The 16,006-nt window shown below is 35.6% G+C and overlaps 1 pseudogene; it reads left to right on the top strand.

The window, feature by feature from the left end:
* Nucleotides 1-4,818: 4,818 nt before the first annotated feature.
* LOC131148106 (G-type lectin S-receptor-like serine/threonine-protein kinase At2g19130) lies at nucleotides 4,819-15,686 on the top strand (annotated as a pseudogene).
* Nucleotides 15,687-16,006: the final 320 nt, after the last annotated feature.

Here is a 16,006-nt window from a genome sequence, read left to right as displayed (position 1 = left end):
CATGATCAGTAAAAACTTAAAGTCATTTTAACTTGTGCCTCACATGTGTTGATATTCATAAGAAAAGAGGCGATCTTAGGCTTATCATTCAAAATCTAAAACACTTGGCTAAGAACAACAATGTATAGAATACAGTGAAAGGTCAAGAACTAAATGTCATATAAATAAGTGAAAGTCACTTATGGAAATTAAAACCCATTAAAGAATCACAACTCAAAACCTCCTGTATATTGAAAACTTTTATAGTCAAACTCAAGTTAGCAAATTAAATCGTAAGGACCAAAGACAAGCTTAAAAATCTCCAACAAAGTAAAAGCAATCTTAAAACCTTCTAAACTAGGATTCCACTACTATCACTGGATAGAAGAAAAACAAACCATAATCCATTTCCTCAATCTATAACCAAAGTTTTTTATGTCCATAATTGAATCCAAGAAACCCCAACTCAATCAATCAAAAGCCTTCTGACAATCTAAGTAACAACTTCATGCACAACCCAAGCTACGTCAAGAATGCTTGAGTAGCAACCTTCTAAACAAAGCTAAAAAACCTTAGTTGAATTGTGTTTTAACGTTTTCCTCGTAATATTTTCTTCATATATGGTATTATGTTATATGAATTGTATATTGAACTAATGGAATACATGCTTGTGTTGAACGCCAACTGCATGGCTAATGCAGTACATTGTGAATTACATGCTGGTAGTGGATTTAGGTTCTCGCATGCTCAAACTCACTGGTATCTGCATGATGCGTGTTATTGTGATTTTTTGCTTGAATCTATCAAGTTTTAAAGTAGGAATTTTTTGGGAAATTTCAAATTTACAGACAACGTGCTGCCAAAATTTCAATAAAGTTTTTCCAGAATAAAACCATGTACAAAGAAACGTATGCATGACCAGTAAAAACTTAAAGTCATTCTAACTCGCGCCCCTCACATGTTGATATTCGTAAGAAAAGAAACGATCTTAGGCTTATCATTTAAAACTTAAAACACTTGGCTAAAAACAACAATGTATAGAATACAATGAAAGGTCAAGAACTAAATGTCATATAAGTAATTAAGTGAAAGCCACTTATGAATATTAAAACTCATTAAAGAATCACAACTCGAAACCTCCTATATATTTACATATTGTTTCAAAGATAAATTAGTAATACACTCTTGCACTTGATTGATTATTGACATTACCTAGAGTGCTATTACACATTATTTGCACTGAACTTATAGTTCCTACCTGGTTTATATGCATTGGTTAATATAGATACAAATCTACTTCTTGGATAAACATATATCTTTGTACACAAAAGTTGTATTGAATATCTGTTGTATTCTAGGCGTGGCCTGAGGGGGTGTTGATCAAACCCGTAAGAATCGGTAAGGCCTTCTCCACCCCGTAAGGAGAGTGTGTAAAGGTTGAGGACGACCCTACTTTAATTTGACCTAGTTGCATGTAAACGGTGCCGCTCCACCCATTAAGTGAGCAATAGTGGTAATCCTCGGACTTACGAGTTGAGGTGGGGACATAGGTACAATTGGCCGAACATCGATGACATATCATGTATGCCCAGTTTTATATTTCCACAATTTATATTCCTACACATGTATGATATTGAGTGAATGTTGCGCATGATTCAATTTCCGCATCTTTCATTTATCTGCACATTTAGGTTTATGAGTATATAGACAGATCATAAGTTGAGTACTCTTGTTGCTAATTTGGACATACCTAAGAATAAATTTTAAATACCCAATTCCCCCCCCCCCCCCTTCTTGGGAATACACAAATTCTAACATAATTTTTATTACATATTCACCTTCAATTTCTTAAGTCATATTACTTTTCCATTGAAAGTGTCTACAGGCATTATGTTAGGTTCAAAGGTTACCTATTTGCACTATGAACATTCAAGTGCTACAAATCTTCAAACTTAAAAAATAAGCAACCACTATACTCCACTAAATCCAAGCACCATAGTCCACTAAATCCAAGCACCAATTTTGCAACATTAAAAATGTGGATATGAAGACTAAGCTATAATCGCATCTTCATCCTGCTTCCACAATGTATTATTTTGGATAACCACAATTTCATGAATGTATATTTAATTTCAAGAAAACTTTCCTAGAATTCATCAATTAGCCTCTCCCATAAAATTTTCAAATATATTTTAGCTGACTATCTTTATTTAGAACAAAAGTATATAGCATGTCTTATCTAATCTAGATGATTATAATTGCAAGAGAAATAGACCCATTAGAAGATATAATCGATGTACAAACGTCTAGTTAGCAAAATAATTAAATCTCAAGGAAATATATTTTAAATTTCTACTTCAAGGCGCTACAATTTGCATGTTACATAAAACCTATATTCATCCAAGTGTAATGTGCTCGCACTACAATGCATGAATTTCAATTTGTAAAGCATATAAATTTGAATTGTGATAGATTCATTTAATCAAACCTAATTTGTTTCCTACCATAATAGTGAAACTTTAATTTACTTTTAGTAATAACATGAGCATTCAACTGGGATAGCATTTGGTTCACAATTGGAATTGAAAACGGAATGTAAGAATCCTCTCTCATGTTTGGTTTGGTACAGAATCGAAATTATATTATAGTGTTTGGTATACGTAGACATAAGAATTATAAATCAGTCTGGTATAAAAATTTGTTTAATTAGTCTAATATGAAATTATAATATTATAAAAATATAATTTTAATTTAATATTTTTTTATTAAGTTATATAATAACTATTTTCTATAATAAATTTATTTTAATAATCTTGTACTTGACTATACTTTGCATATTATATTTTAACATATTTTTTGTTATTATTAAATGTAAATAAAAATTTCAAATATTATAACATTGTAACAAAATTTATTATTCAAAATAAAATAATAATATAATAAAAGAACCACCATAGTATTACATTTGATTAGACAATAGTATTTTATTCTTTTGCTTATTCTATCATTATTAATATTTACAATTATATATTTGCGTCATGATATTATCAATTAATTCTTATCTTATGTTAAGGTCATATATAATAATACAATAAATAAATACAATAATATTTTAACATTTAATGCTATTCTATTAGTTTTTATATGTGATAATCTTATTATGTATAGCAAAAATTATTAATAATGATGGTTTAATACTTATATCAAAGTATATTATTATATTTTAAATATTAACAATGATATCATAATATCATCATTATTTTTAAAATTTTATGTAATATATATTATACTATATTATATGAAATATTATATTATAATATGTAGGGGCGTTCAGCCAGATTGTCTCAAGTGATAAGAGCGACTTGGAACTTCGGTGACCCCAATATCACGGGTTTGATTCCTCCTTGAGAGTTTATCTCGGTGAATTATTTGAGGTGTGTCAATGAGCGGGCGGTTTTCACCCTCTTGGATTTTGTGCCACACATTAATGTCCAAAGTGGTGCGATGGTTGTTGGAATCTTCAAGTTATCAAAAAAATAAAAATGTAGGGGTGCATGTATGTATGTATGTATGTATATGCATTATAATGAATTGACCAATAAATATTGTGCTTTTGGGAATCAAGATTTGTTTTCAAGGTATTTCCAAGGTAAGCATCAAGATTTGAAAAGTAGGCAAAGGAGGGAATCTTATTTTCGCATGGAATGAGAATTGAAATGAGATTACGGTAAAACAAAAGCTACGAATGAAAATCAACCATTTTGATTCCTATTTCAATTCTGATTTCAATTCCTATTGTTGATTCCTAATTACCAAATACCACGCAGGTTCATTTTGCTATATAATTTTGGGTAAAAAAATCTTATAATATTGTAAGTTGATGTGTAATTGATGAACTAAACTTTGAAATATGCTAAACTTTGAAATATGAAATTTATAGGTCCAAATAGATGTTGGAATGCTAAAAAGACAAGGGAGGTGTTGTCAAATTTTTGACACTAAGGCTATATTTAAACTTAATTAATTAAGCAGTTAGAATTTGAAAAGAAGTAAACATTTGTATTGTCTACCTAATCACATGTTCTTAAAGTAAATTTTTTTTTTCTAGAAAATGAATTACTTTAATTAGTTTAAAAATAACTTTTTATCAAATCATATTCTATACATCGCACAATATCTCCATTAGCATTAGAGTCTCTCTTAGAAGAAATTTACTCTTAAGAAATGAGAAAAAAGAAATACTTTTGGAAGAACACGTTTTGTTTATAGCACGGAACCTACCAGATATTTTTTGAACTTTATAATTTAGAAAAATACGGAATTGAAATTTTTGGTAAGAAAAAAATTTAATATCCAATAATTTTACTTAAAATTTAATTATAAAATCATATTTCCGCATAGCATAAGTTTTAACTAGTATAGTCAGTAAAATAGAAGTCAATACTACTGATGTGCCCACGGACGGACGACAAATCTTGCATGCATGTTAATGACTTGCCTGAAGCTCCACTTTCCCTCAAGCTCAACTCCAATATGACACTGAAGGAGTAGAAGGTAGGCGGCTGCTTCATTAAATGATTCTTCTGTGTTGACCCCTTCCTGCAATTTGGCTTTTAGGACGAGTCCTAGATGTGTCCACCTTCCTGCTTTTCCACATCATCATTACTCCCTTCACCTTCTTGCTTTTTCACGTACTTATTACTCTCTACCTCTATCCCTCTCTCTCTCTCTCTCTCTCTCTCTCTCTCTCTCTCTCTCTCTCTCTGTACGTGCGTTTCTCATATCATATATTTCCCTAAAATTTCATACTTCAAACATTTCCTTTTGTGCTGTGAAATCATGGGTGACGAAAGTATTTCCTGCTTCATGCTTTATGTTCTCCTGCTCTGCACATCTCTGAAGACCCATTTCTCTTTTGGAGCCGATGACATTTCTCTCGGCAACTCATTGTCTGGCGACCAGACCATAGTCTGTACTGGTGGAGAATTTGAGCTGGGCTTCTTCAATCCAGGTAATTCTTCAAACTTCTATGTAGGCATCTGGTACAAGAAAATTTCTTTACATACTGTAGTATGGGTGGCAAACAGAGACAAGCCTCTCTTTGATAAATACTCCTCGGAGCTGAGGATCTTGGATGGTAATTTAGTTCTTTTAAATGGGTCTAAAAACCAAGTATGGTCTACAAATTTAGATTCCAATACTTTAAATTCTACTGAAGCGGTTCTTTTGGATAACAGAAATTTTGTTCTGAGAGATGGGCCAAATTCGTCTACAACAATATGGCAAAGCTTCCATTTCCCGATAGATACATGGCTTCCAGGTTCGAAGCTTGGACTGGATAAGCGCAACAATAGGACACAGCTCCTTACTTCGTGGAAAAATTCGAATGATCCTGGTACTGGAATCTTCACTCTTGAACATGACCTGGATGTGTCAGATCAGTATATAATAGTGCGGAATATGACCAAGCAGTATTGTGTTGGGGGATAATCCTGGAGCGACAATCACACACAAAGAAAAATCAAGCACATCCACATTGAAACACCGGATTTACGTGGTTCGGTCCAACCTGACCTACGTCCACGAAGCACACACCACTGCACTATACTAGGAGAAATAAATACAAGAAGGAGCCACTGCTCAACTCTCTCTGTCTCTCTCTTCTCTCTCTCTCTTACTGCAACTCTCTGCATACAACCTCTCTGCACTCACTACACACAACACACTCACACCTCACTGCAACACACTCTGCGCATGCACACTGCAACACTCATAATTTTTTGCAACCCACACACAGTTACATATATATAAACACAAGGGGGAGCAAAATTCAAAGGTGGTGGCTGCAGTTTCAGTAAAGTCTGCAGAGTAGGTGGTCGCCAGTCTTCAACGTCCAAGTTGGTGGCTGGGCTGGTGCGGCTGTCGATGACTCCACACCGACAATCTCAACAATCTCCCACTTAGAGACGGAGATCCACACCGACAATCTCAACAATCTCCCACTTAGAGACGGAGACAGCATCTCAACTAGTGTATAGGCAAATGATGTGCTTATGTCTGTCTTCAAGCATGAAGACCAACTGAAGTTGAGCACAACTTCAGTTTCTCTCTAGTCACCACCTTCCTGTCTGTTAGATTTCTACGGACTAATCTGATGGCTGTCATCTTCACAACTGGTGTAAAAATGCTGGTGTAGTCAATCCCTTCCTTCTGCTCAAAGCCTTTAACTACCAACTGAGGCTTTTATCTTCTGGAGTCGTCATGCTCCTCCTTGATTTTATACACCTGCTTGTTGTGAAGGGCCTTCTTACCTTTGGGCAACTCATCTAGTTCCCACATTATGTTGGAGGTGAGGGACTTTATCTCGTCCTTCATCGCAAACTCCCACTTGCTTGCATCTGCCACCTGACATGCTTCATCATAGCATTTGGGCTCTCCTCCATCTATAAGAAGTAAGTAATTTATATACCTTCCGTCTGGTACATGAGGGCGAGTAGCTCTCCTAAGCTCCGGAGCTGGAATAGGATACGGTGGTGCGACGATCTACTCTAGTGGTTCCTCTACCTGAGGATTCTCGGCATTTTGCTGTTGTGTCTCAACACACTTCTTTGGGGCACGGGTGTTTATCTGGAAACTGACCCTCTTCTGTTTCCCGACTATATAATCCTCACACATGTCAATCTGCACTGACTATATACCACTCAATTTCTCTTTGAGTGCATCATCCTGAGTTCCTTCTCGCTCATGTGACCAAGTCGTTGGTGCCAGATATTGCTGTCATCATTTCTTGCAACAACTGAAATAGACATGGAGGCACTGGAGGTTAGAAAAAGTGTTCCGCTTTTCTTACCTCGTGCAATCGTAAGTACACCCTTTGAAACTTTACATTCATCGCCAATGAATTTCGTCGTGTGTCCCTCATCTGCCAACTGACCAACTGAGATCAAATTCTTTCTCAGGTCTAGAATATGTCTGACATCCTTTAGCTTCCATACTGACCCGTTTAGATTGATCTTCACAACTCCCTTTCCGGTTACGTCGCAAGGTTGATCGTTGCCAATGAACACCTTACCGAAATCACCTATGTGTACTCCTCTAGGCAATCTCTGCAGCAAGTGGCATAAAATGAGGCTCCGGAGTCTAAGACCCAAGACTGCTGCTTGCTTTCAAAAGAGCAGATCAACATCTCATCATTTTCAGAAGCAATATTTGCTTCGATCTTTGCCCTTGTCTCGAATTCTTTCTTCTAACTCCTGCACTAGTTCTTGTAATGACCAGTCTTTCCACAGTTCTAGCACTCAATAACTTTTGTGCTCTGGGAACCTGTGTCCTGAGTACCTCTGGGATTTCTAGATTTAGACCGTCTAGGCCTAGATCTGCCTCGGTTGTTTGATTGTCCATGCCTGTTTCCTTTGCTTCGACTCTACATGTTCAAGGCTGAACTCGAAGTGAAGCCATGATTCGACTGCATTCTTATTTGCTCTGTCAAAATCATGCTGACGACTTCATCGTACATAAGCTTCGATTTTCCTGCGGAGCTACTGATGGCAGTAACAACACCATTCCAACTTTTAGGCAACTGACTAGGAATCAATAGGGCCCGAATCTTATTATCAAACGTTATCCCGACTTAGGCGAGTTGATCAGACAACTCATTGAAGTTTTAAAAAGTTTGCTGACTCTCACCCGTAGACATGCTCATTGTAAATAGTCTTTTCATGAGGTGTACCTTATTTACGGCTGAAGGCTGCTCATACATATTAGAGAGCGCATCCATCATAGACTTGGTAGATGTTATATGCTTGATATTGAACACCACAAATTTTGACAACGTCATTCTAATGGCTCTAAGGGCTTTTTGGTCAAGCAACTCCCACTCGCTCTCCTTCATGGATTCTGGTTTATCCATCAGTGGTAAGTGCAACTCCTTACCAAACAAATAGTCTTGGATTTGTATTTTCCAGAAACCGAAGTTCGTGCCATCAAACATCTCGATCTAGGAGCTTTTTTTGTTCGACATCTCAATTCATCGATCTAGAGATGGAATTAGGTTGGATTCGGAACAGCCAAAAAAATTAGAAATGGCTTAAGTCACTCGAAAAATGGACCCAAAATGGCTTCGAAAAGCCGGGTCAAACTTTTGGTCAAACCTTGTCAACTTTAACGAAATATTCTTCTCACGGAAGGAATATTCCCTGACGGTGTTATTAACACCGTTAACTGCACCATCTACTGACGTGGCACGTAGGGCCCACTGCTGAGGTGGTATTGTGGTCTCACTTACTGGCGAGTGACTGTGGGGCCCACTTGATAAGGTGGCACGGGACCGGACTGATGTGGCAGCTGTCTCGACTACTGACGTGGCTGCTTGCTGGCCGCTTACTCAGTGCCACGTGGCGGATGGCTAGGCGCTGACTTGGCGCGGGTCCCGTCTAACGTGCGCTAACATGGACGAGTGACGTGGCACTGACATCACTCGTCTTCAACCTCCATCCGTTCTCCAGTGTGTGGCTGCGTGTGCGGGAACCAGTCGAGTCTCTGCTGGCGCATGAAGGCACATCTGGGCGCATGGAAACATCCCCTCTAGGTTGGCGGTGCGTGCAAAGTCTACTGAGCTCCATTCGAGCTCCGGTTATAGTCGTTGGCTTCGTCTCGACGAGAGGAGTTCGATGGTGCCCTCAAAATTAAATTTTGAGCTTCTGGAATTGCAGGCAAAAAGTTGCAAAGAATGTGAATTGGCATGCCTAAGAAACTACTCTTGCACTGCCTATGCCCATCACAATGGTGGGTGCTCCATCTGGATTGAAGACTTGTTAAATCTGCAGCAATTTTCAAAAGATGACAATAATGGAAAAACTCTCTTTGTTAGAGTTGCCCCATCTGAATTCCCTGCTCATAGTGGAAGTAAGGAAGAAGTTGCCGGTATAGTTGTGGGTTTGGCTATAGTTGTATTGGCACTCTTTAGTCTTGTTTTGGTCTTGTGCCTTTGGAGGAGGAGGAGATCGGATCAACAAAAGACGTAGAGGGGTCATTGGTGGTATTTCGGTACACGGACCTACTAGCTGCGACAAAAAATTTCTCGAAAAAATTGGGGGGAGGAGGTTACGGGTCTGTTTTCAAAGGGATAATGCCTGATTTTACTATTGTATCTGTGAAGAAGCTTGAAAGCATCAACCAAGGAGAGAGCAATTCCGAACAGAAGTCAGCATAATTGGGACCATCCAACATATTAATCTAGTCCGGCTTCAGGGATTTTGCTCTGAAGGCACTAAGAAGTTGTTGGCCTATGACTACATGCCAAATGGGTCACTAGATTCTCATCTCTTTCATAAGAAAGATTCATCCAAAGCATTGAGCTGGAACATAAGGTTCCAGATTGCAGTGGGGACAGCAAGAGGACTACTTTATCTGCACGAGAAGTGCAGGAACTGCATATTACACTGCGACATAAAGCCTGAAAAACATTCTTTTAGATGCTGGGTTCTATCCTAAAGTGGCAGATTTTGGCATTGCAAAGCTGTTGATTGGGAGTTCATCCATGTCTTGGCGACTGTTAGAGGCACGAGAGGCTATCTTGCGCCAAAATGGTTTTTAGGTGTGGCAATTATAGCCAAGGCCGATGTTTACAGTTATGGAATGATGCTTTTCAAACTGATATCTGGAAGACGAAACACTCAGCCACCCGAAAATGGAAATCACAAGTTCTTCCCCCTTTTGGCTGCAACCAAAATAGCTGAAGGCAACGACATCCTTAGCCTACTAGACCATAAGTTGGATGGAAACGTATATGCAGAAGAGCTAGAAAGAGTTCTTAAAGTTGCTTGCTGGTGCATCCAAGATGATGAAACTCATAGGCCATCGATGAGTCAGGTGGTTCAAATTCTTGAAGGGATTTTGGATGTATTACAGATTGATATAGATTGATATAAAATAGATTAACTATGTGGATATTTTTCACTGGTTTATAACTGAGTTAATTTTAGTTATATTCTACTCTGTATAAATACAAGCACTCATTTGTAATTCAAGATATTAAAAGAATGTAGTCTTATTTCTTTCTTAATCTACTTTCTGTTTCATGGTATCAGAGCCTGCATTCCACCATTCTTGTCAAATGCAGAGAACACCGTGTGAAGAACATCCATAGTGACAGCATATTGCATATTCTTAATCAAAGCAAATAGTACATTACTCCCTTGATTGCAGTTTGATTTACAGGAAGATAAGGATTTGTATAAGTATCAAGAATACTCTGTTTCTTGTTTTATACTTTCATTTCTACATTCAGCATGGATAATATTCCAAACTGCTATCACCTTCAAAATGGTGATTTGCCAGGAACAGTTCTGGTGTCAAATATCCTCACTGGGGACAATTATCATACATGGAGGAAGTCCATGATTATGGCGTTCAAAGCAAAGAATAAAATTAGTTTCGTGGATGGATCGATTTCTCAACTGAGCTTCACAGATGAATAGTATGAATTCTGGGAAAGATGCAACAATATGGTGTCTTCTTGGTTGATAAATTCTGTTTCAAAGGAGATTAAGCGCAGCATAATATGTGCAAAAATAGTGAGAGATATGTGGCTGGATTTAAAGAATCGATTTACTCAAGGTAATGGTCCAAGAATTTATCAATTGCAAAAAGATTTATCAAATTTGGTTCAAGCAGATTTGTCTGTACGAGATTACTATACAAGATTCAAGTCTTTGTGGGATGAATTGTCGGATTATAATCAGATTCCTACATGTTCATGTGGAGCTTTACAAAAATGCAATTGTGGTGCAATAAAGGTATTACTGAGTTATCAAGATCGACAGCATGTAATACAGTTTTTGATGGGTTTAAATTATTTATTTTCTCATATCAGAGGACAAATTCTAATGTTGGATCCAATGCTAGACATAAATAAAGTTTTTTCTTTAATGATGCAAGAAGAAAAACAAAGGGAAATCAGCAAGAACAATTTGGTTGATACTGTTGCATTCATGAGCAAAAGGCAAGATACAAACTCAGATATGAAGAAATTTAATTCTGGAAAACAGCAAACAAGAAGAGAAAAATTGTATTGCACTCACTGTGGCATGAATAATCATACGATGGATAAATGCTATAGGATTCATGGTTATCCTCTTGGATTCAAGAAAAATTCTAGCCGAAAAAAAAGGAAAGTTTCAAGCATTTGCAAATCAAGTTTCGGGTCAATTTTTGAATAGTCCTTTTGAGAACTTTAATCAATTGCCTTTCTCTCAAGAAGATTATCAAAAATTGTTATCTTTAATTCACTCACAACCTAATGATAATACCAATCATAAAGCAGTAAATGTTGTTTCTAAATCTGCTGCTCATTCCACTCAAGGTATATCATCTAATCCAAGTATTTCCTTAAGTGCATCAATTTACACTTTAATATCCCATAATACTTGGATTGTAGACACCAGAGCCACAGATCATATTATTCATTCCATTGACATGTTTACTTCCATTCCAAAGATTCTAAACATCTCCATAACATTGCCAAATGGTGATAACATACCTGTTACCCATATTGGTGTGGTTCGGATATCATAAACTTTAATTCTTAAAGATGTACTTTGTGTATGATCTTTCTCATACAATTTACTTTCTTACTTCAACACAAAAATGCTCATTCATTTTTTCATCTGATTATTGTTTCATTCAAGAGCATACCCCAGGGAAGATGATTGGGATAGTTAGAAGAAAAGCTGGTTTATACATATTGCAGAAATCAGATGCTAATAATGATGAGATTCAACCTAAATCGAGTCTTATCAATTCTATAACAAACTCTAAAGTTTGGCATAGAAGATTAGGACATCCTTCCATGTCTAGATTGTTCTTCCTTTCCAAAAATGTAATTGATATCAATTTTACAAATAAAATTTCTGATCATTGTACTGTTTGTACATTAGTAAAACAGAAGAGACTTCCTTTCCAAGTTCATACATATAATGAAAGTTCTATTTTTCATATTATTCATTGTGATATATGGGGACCATTCTCAGTTTCAACCCATAATGGATCCAGATTTTTTCTTACTATAGTTGATGATGATCATTCAAGATTTACAAGGGTTTATTTGATGAAAAACAAATCTAGAGTTAGAAACATATTGATTATGTTTTACAATTTAATTGAAACGCAATTTGGAAGAAAAATAAAATGCATAAGGAGTGATAATAGTCTAGAATTTAAAATGACTGATTTTTTTGCTTCAAAATGTATTATACATCAACTGTCATGCATATAAACACCTCAACAGAATTCTATAGTTGAGAGAAAACATCAACATTTGTTAAATGTAGCAAAAGCTTTAAGATTTCAATCAAATATTCCTTTAATTTTTTGGGGGGAATGTATACTAACTGCATGTCATCTTATAAATAGAATTCCATCTCTAGTTCTAAACAACAAATCTTCACATGAAGTTCTTTATAATTTAGTTCCATAATATAGTCATTTGAGAGTTTTTGGTTGTTTATGCTATGCATCAACCATTACTCATAACAGAAACAAATTTTCACCAAGGGCTAGAAAATGTATTTTTATAGGTTATCCTTTTGGCATAAGAGGATATAAGCTATATGACTTAGAACTAAAAAAAAAAAAAAAATTGTTTCTAGAGATGTAGTTTTTCATGAATCAATATTCCCTTTTCTTTTACAAAATGACTCATCAACTACTAATTCAGATCTGGATATTACTTTATAGATTTTTCATTCAAAATCAGATAATATTGTTCTTCCAAAATCAATTCCTGATTCCATTGAAAATCCTATATCTTTTCCATCTATTAATACACCACATCGACCAGCAAATTCTATCAACACAGAGACCACAAAAATTCCATCTCTAAGTGATCAAAATCATTTTCCTTCTCTTAGAAGATCAACTAGAATGCACAAAGCACCTGAATATCTGCAAAATTATTACTACAACTTAGCTACTTCTGCTTCTAAATCATCTCTTATAGCTTCTGCAATTAACTCAGGTAATAAATATAACATTTCTAATGTTTTGTCGTACTCAAAACTGTCTAAATCGCATAAAACTTTTTCCGTTGCAATTTCCTCTAAAATAGAACCAAGTTTTTATCATCAAGCTGTCAGGCATTCTCATTGGAGAGGTGCCATGTCTATGGAATTATCTGCATTAGAATCAAACAATACTTGGATCTTAACATCACTTGCTCCTGATAAAAATCCTATAGGTTGTAAGTGGGTGTATAAAATAAAATACAATTCAGATGTTTTTATTGAGAGACATAAAGCAAGACTTGTAGCCAAAGGGTATACTCAAAAAGAAGGCCTAGATTTTTTTGAAACTTTCTCACCTGTTGCAAAAATGGTAACTATTCAATGTGTTCTATCACTGGCTGCTATACATAATTGGTATCTTTTTCACTTAGATATCAATAATGCCTTTTTATATGGAGATTTAGATGAAGAAGTATTCATGACAGCACCTCCTGGTTATCTTCCTAAGGGGGACACAAGGGTATGTAAATTACAAAGACCCCTTTATGGCTTGAAGCAAGCATCTAGGCAATGGAATTCTAAATTCAAATTTGTCCTATTTGATATTGGCTTCTCACAGTCAAAAATAGATTATTCATTGTTTACCAAAAGGGAAGGAACTTCGTTCGTGGCATTATTACTTTATGTGGATGATATACTACTTACTAGCAATGATTTGAAAGCTATTGAAGCTGTCAAAACAGCTTTAACAGTTCAGTTCAAATTAAAAGATTTGGGTCTAGCTAAATTTTTTCTTGGAATGGAAATTGCAAGATCACAAAAAGGTATTTCTTTATCTCAAAGAAAGTATACTCTAGAATTGATTGCTGATTTTGGTTTACTTGCTGCTAAACCTATTTTATTTCCTATGGATACTCATGTCTAACTATTAAAAGATGAGGGAGCAGTGATTGATGATATTTCTGGTTATAGAAGATTAATTGGGAGGTTACTTTATCTTACTCATACTAGACCAGAAATCACCTTTGCAGTCCATCATTTGAGTCAAATTCTGGATTGTCCTCAATTGCCACATCTTTAAGCAGCAATGAGAATTTTGAGATATTTGAAGTTAGCTCCTGGAAAAGGCCTATTTTTTTCAAGTTCTTCAGACATTCATATCAAAGGTTTTTCGGATTCAGATTGGGCTAGTTGTCCATACACACGAAGATCAATTAATGGATATTTTGTGTTCATTAGTGAATAATTAATATCTTGCAAATCAAAGATACAACACACGGTTTCAAGATCATCAGCAGAGGCAGAATATAGATCAATGGCTTTTATCGTTTGTCAGATAATATGGATTAAAGCATTACTTAATGATTTACATTAGCCACACAGTCAACCAGCACTACTGCTTTGTGATAATAAGGTAGCATTCCAAATTGCAGCTAACCCAATTTATCATGAACGCAACAAACACATCGAAATAGATTGCCATTTAGTGCGTGAAAAAATTCAAGAAGGCTTATTAACTATTCTTCATGTTAATTATGCTCACCAAATAGCATATTTAATGACAAAGCCGCTCGAACCTAAGCCATTTGATATGCTGTTGTCCAAGATGAATATGCATAATATATACATATCATCTTGAGGGGGACTATTACAGATTGATATAGATTGATATTAAATAGATTAACTATGTGGATATTTTTCATTGGTTTATAACTAAGTTAGTTAGTTTTAGTTACATTCTACTCTGTATAAATACAGAGCATTCATTTGTAATTCAAGATATTAAAAGAATGCAGTTTTATTTCTTTCTTAATCTACTTTCTGTTTTAGGATGTTGAGCAATCAAAGATCCCAAGATCTCTCCAAATGCTTGTCGAGAACTCAGAGCACATAGATTTCTTTGCCGAGTCATCTTCAAGCCAAAGTGTGCAAGAAAGTTGCGATGCCTCAGCTGCTTCCTCTTATGCCAAGTACGTCACTGGCATTGAGTTTTGAAGAACGACACTTGAAAATGTGCACCACCTTGGAATTTGGTCAAAGTTCATAATTCTTGTTTTTCTATCAGTAGTGTGACGATTTGCTATTTCTGTGTAATAAGTTTAATGCTTTTGTCTTTTATTTTTTGTTATATTAGTTTGTATTTAGGTTCCGTAAAATTACGATTTTTTCCTTAGGTATTTGTATATATATCTACTGTTCTATTTCCTATTAACAATAATAATGAAAATTGTATTTTTCATTTCTTGATATGGTATCAGAGCCAAATCATGGCGGGAGCCTGCACGCGTTTTGATTCTTTTTCAATTCTCTTTCTTCGATTCTCCACTTTCCCTTTTTTTTCTTTTTGATCATGGCAAAAATTCTTCTGTTCATGAAACTCTACCTACAAGTTCCGCTGCAAATGTCGAATCTGATCCACACAGCCCCTATTTTCTCACCAATGTCAACAATCTTGGAGTTCTATTAGTGAACGAGAAACTAAGCAACAACAACTACCATTCATGGTCTCAATCGATGTTTCTATATCTGAAGGCACGCAATAATCTTGGTTTCATTGATGGATCACTTTCTATTCTAGTGAAAGATGATCCTTTGTTTTCTTCCTGGAGCAAATGCGATACTGTCATATTGTCTTGGCTTCTCAATTCCTTGTCATCAAAAATTGCTCAGAGTGTTATATATGTTGATTCTTCCAGAGCAATGTGACTTGAGCTGAAAGAACGATCCTCGCAAGGCAATGGACCTCAGATTTTTGAGTTACAATATGCTATTTCTGCCTTGCACCAAAATCAAAGTGATGTGAGCACTTATTTTACAAATTTAAAGGTGTTATGGGATGAACTTTTGAACTATCAACCTCTGCCAGTTTGTTATTGTCATGGATGCACATGTAATTTATCTACTATTCTTGCTCAATATCATCATCAGTCCTATCTTATGACGTTTCTTATGGGGTTTAATGATTTTTTTGATAATATGCAAATTTTGATGATGGATTCTTTGCCTTATATTAATAAGGCTTTTTC

This window comes from Malania oleifera, chromosome 2 (genome assembly GCF_029873635.1).
Source record: "Malania oleifera isolate guangnan ecotype guangnan chromosome 2, ASM2987363v1, whole genome shotgun sequence".
NCBI lineage: Eukaryota > Viridiplantae > Streptophyta > Magnoliopsida > Santalales > Ximeniaceae > Malania > Malania oleifera.
The sequence above is the reverse complement of the archived record's forward strand: the minus strand, read 5'-3'. Positions and strand labels throughout refer to the sequence as shown.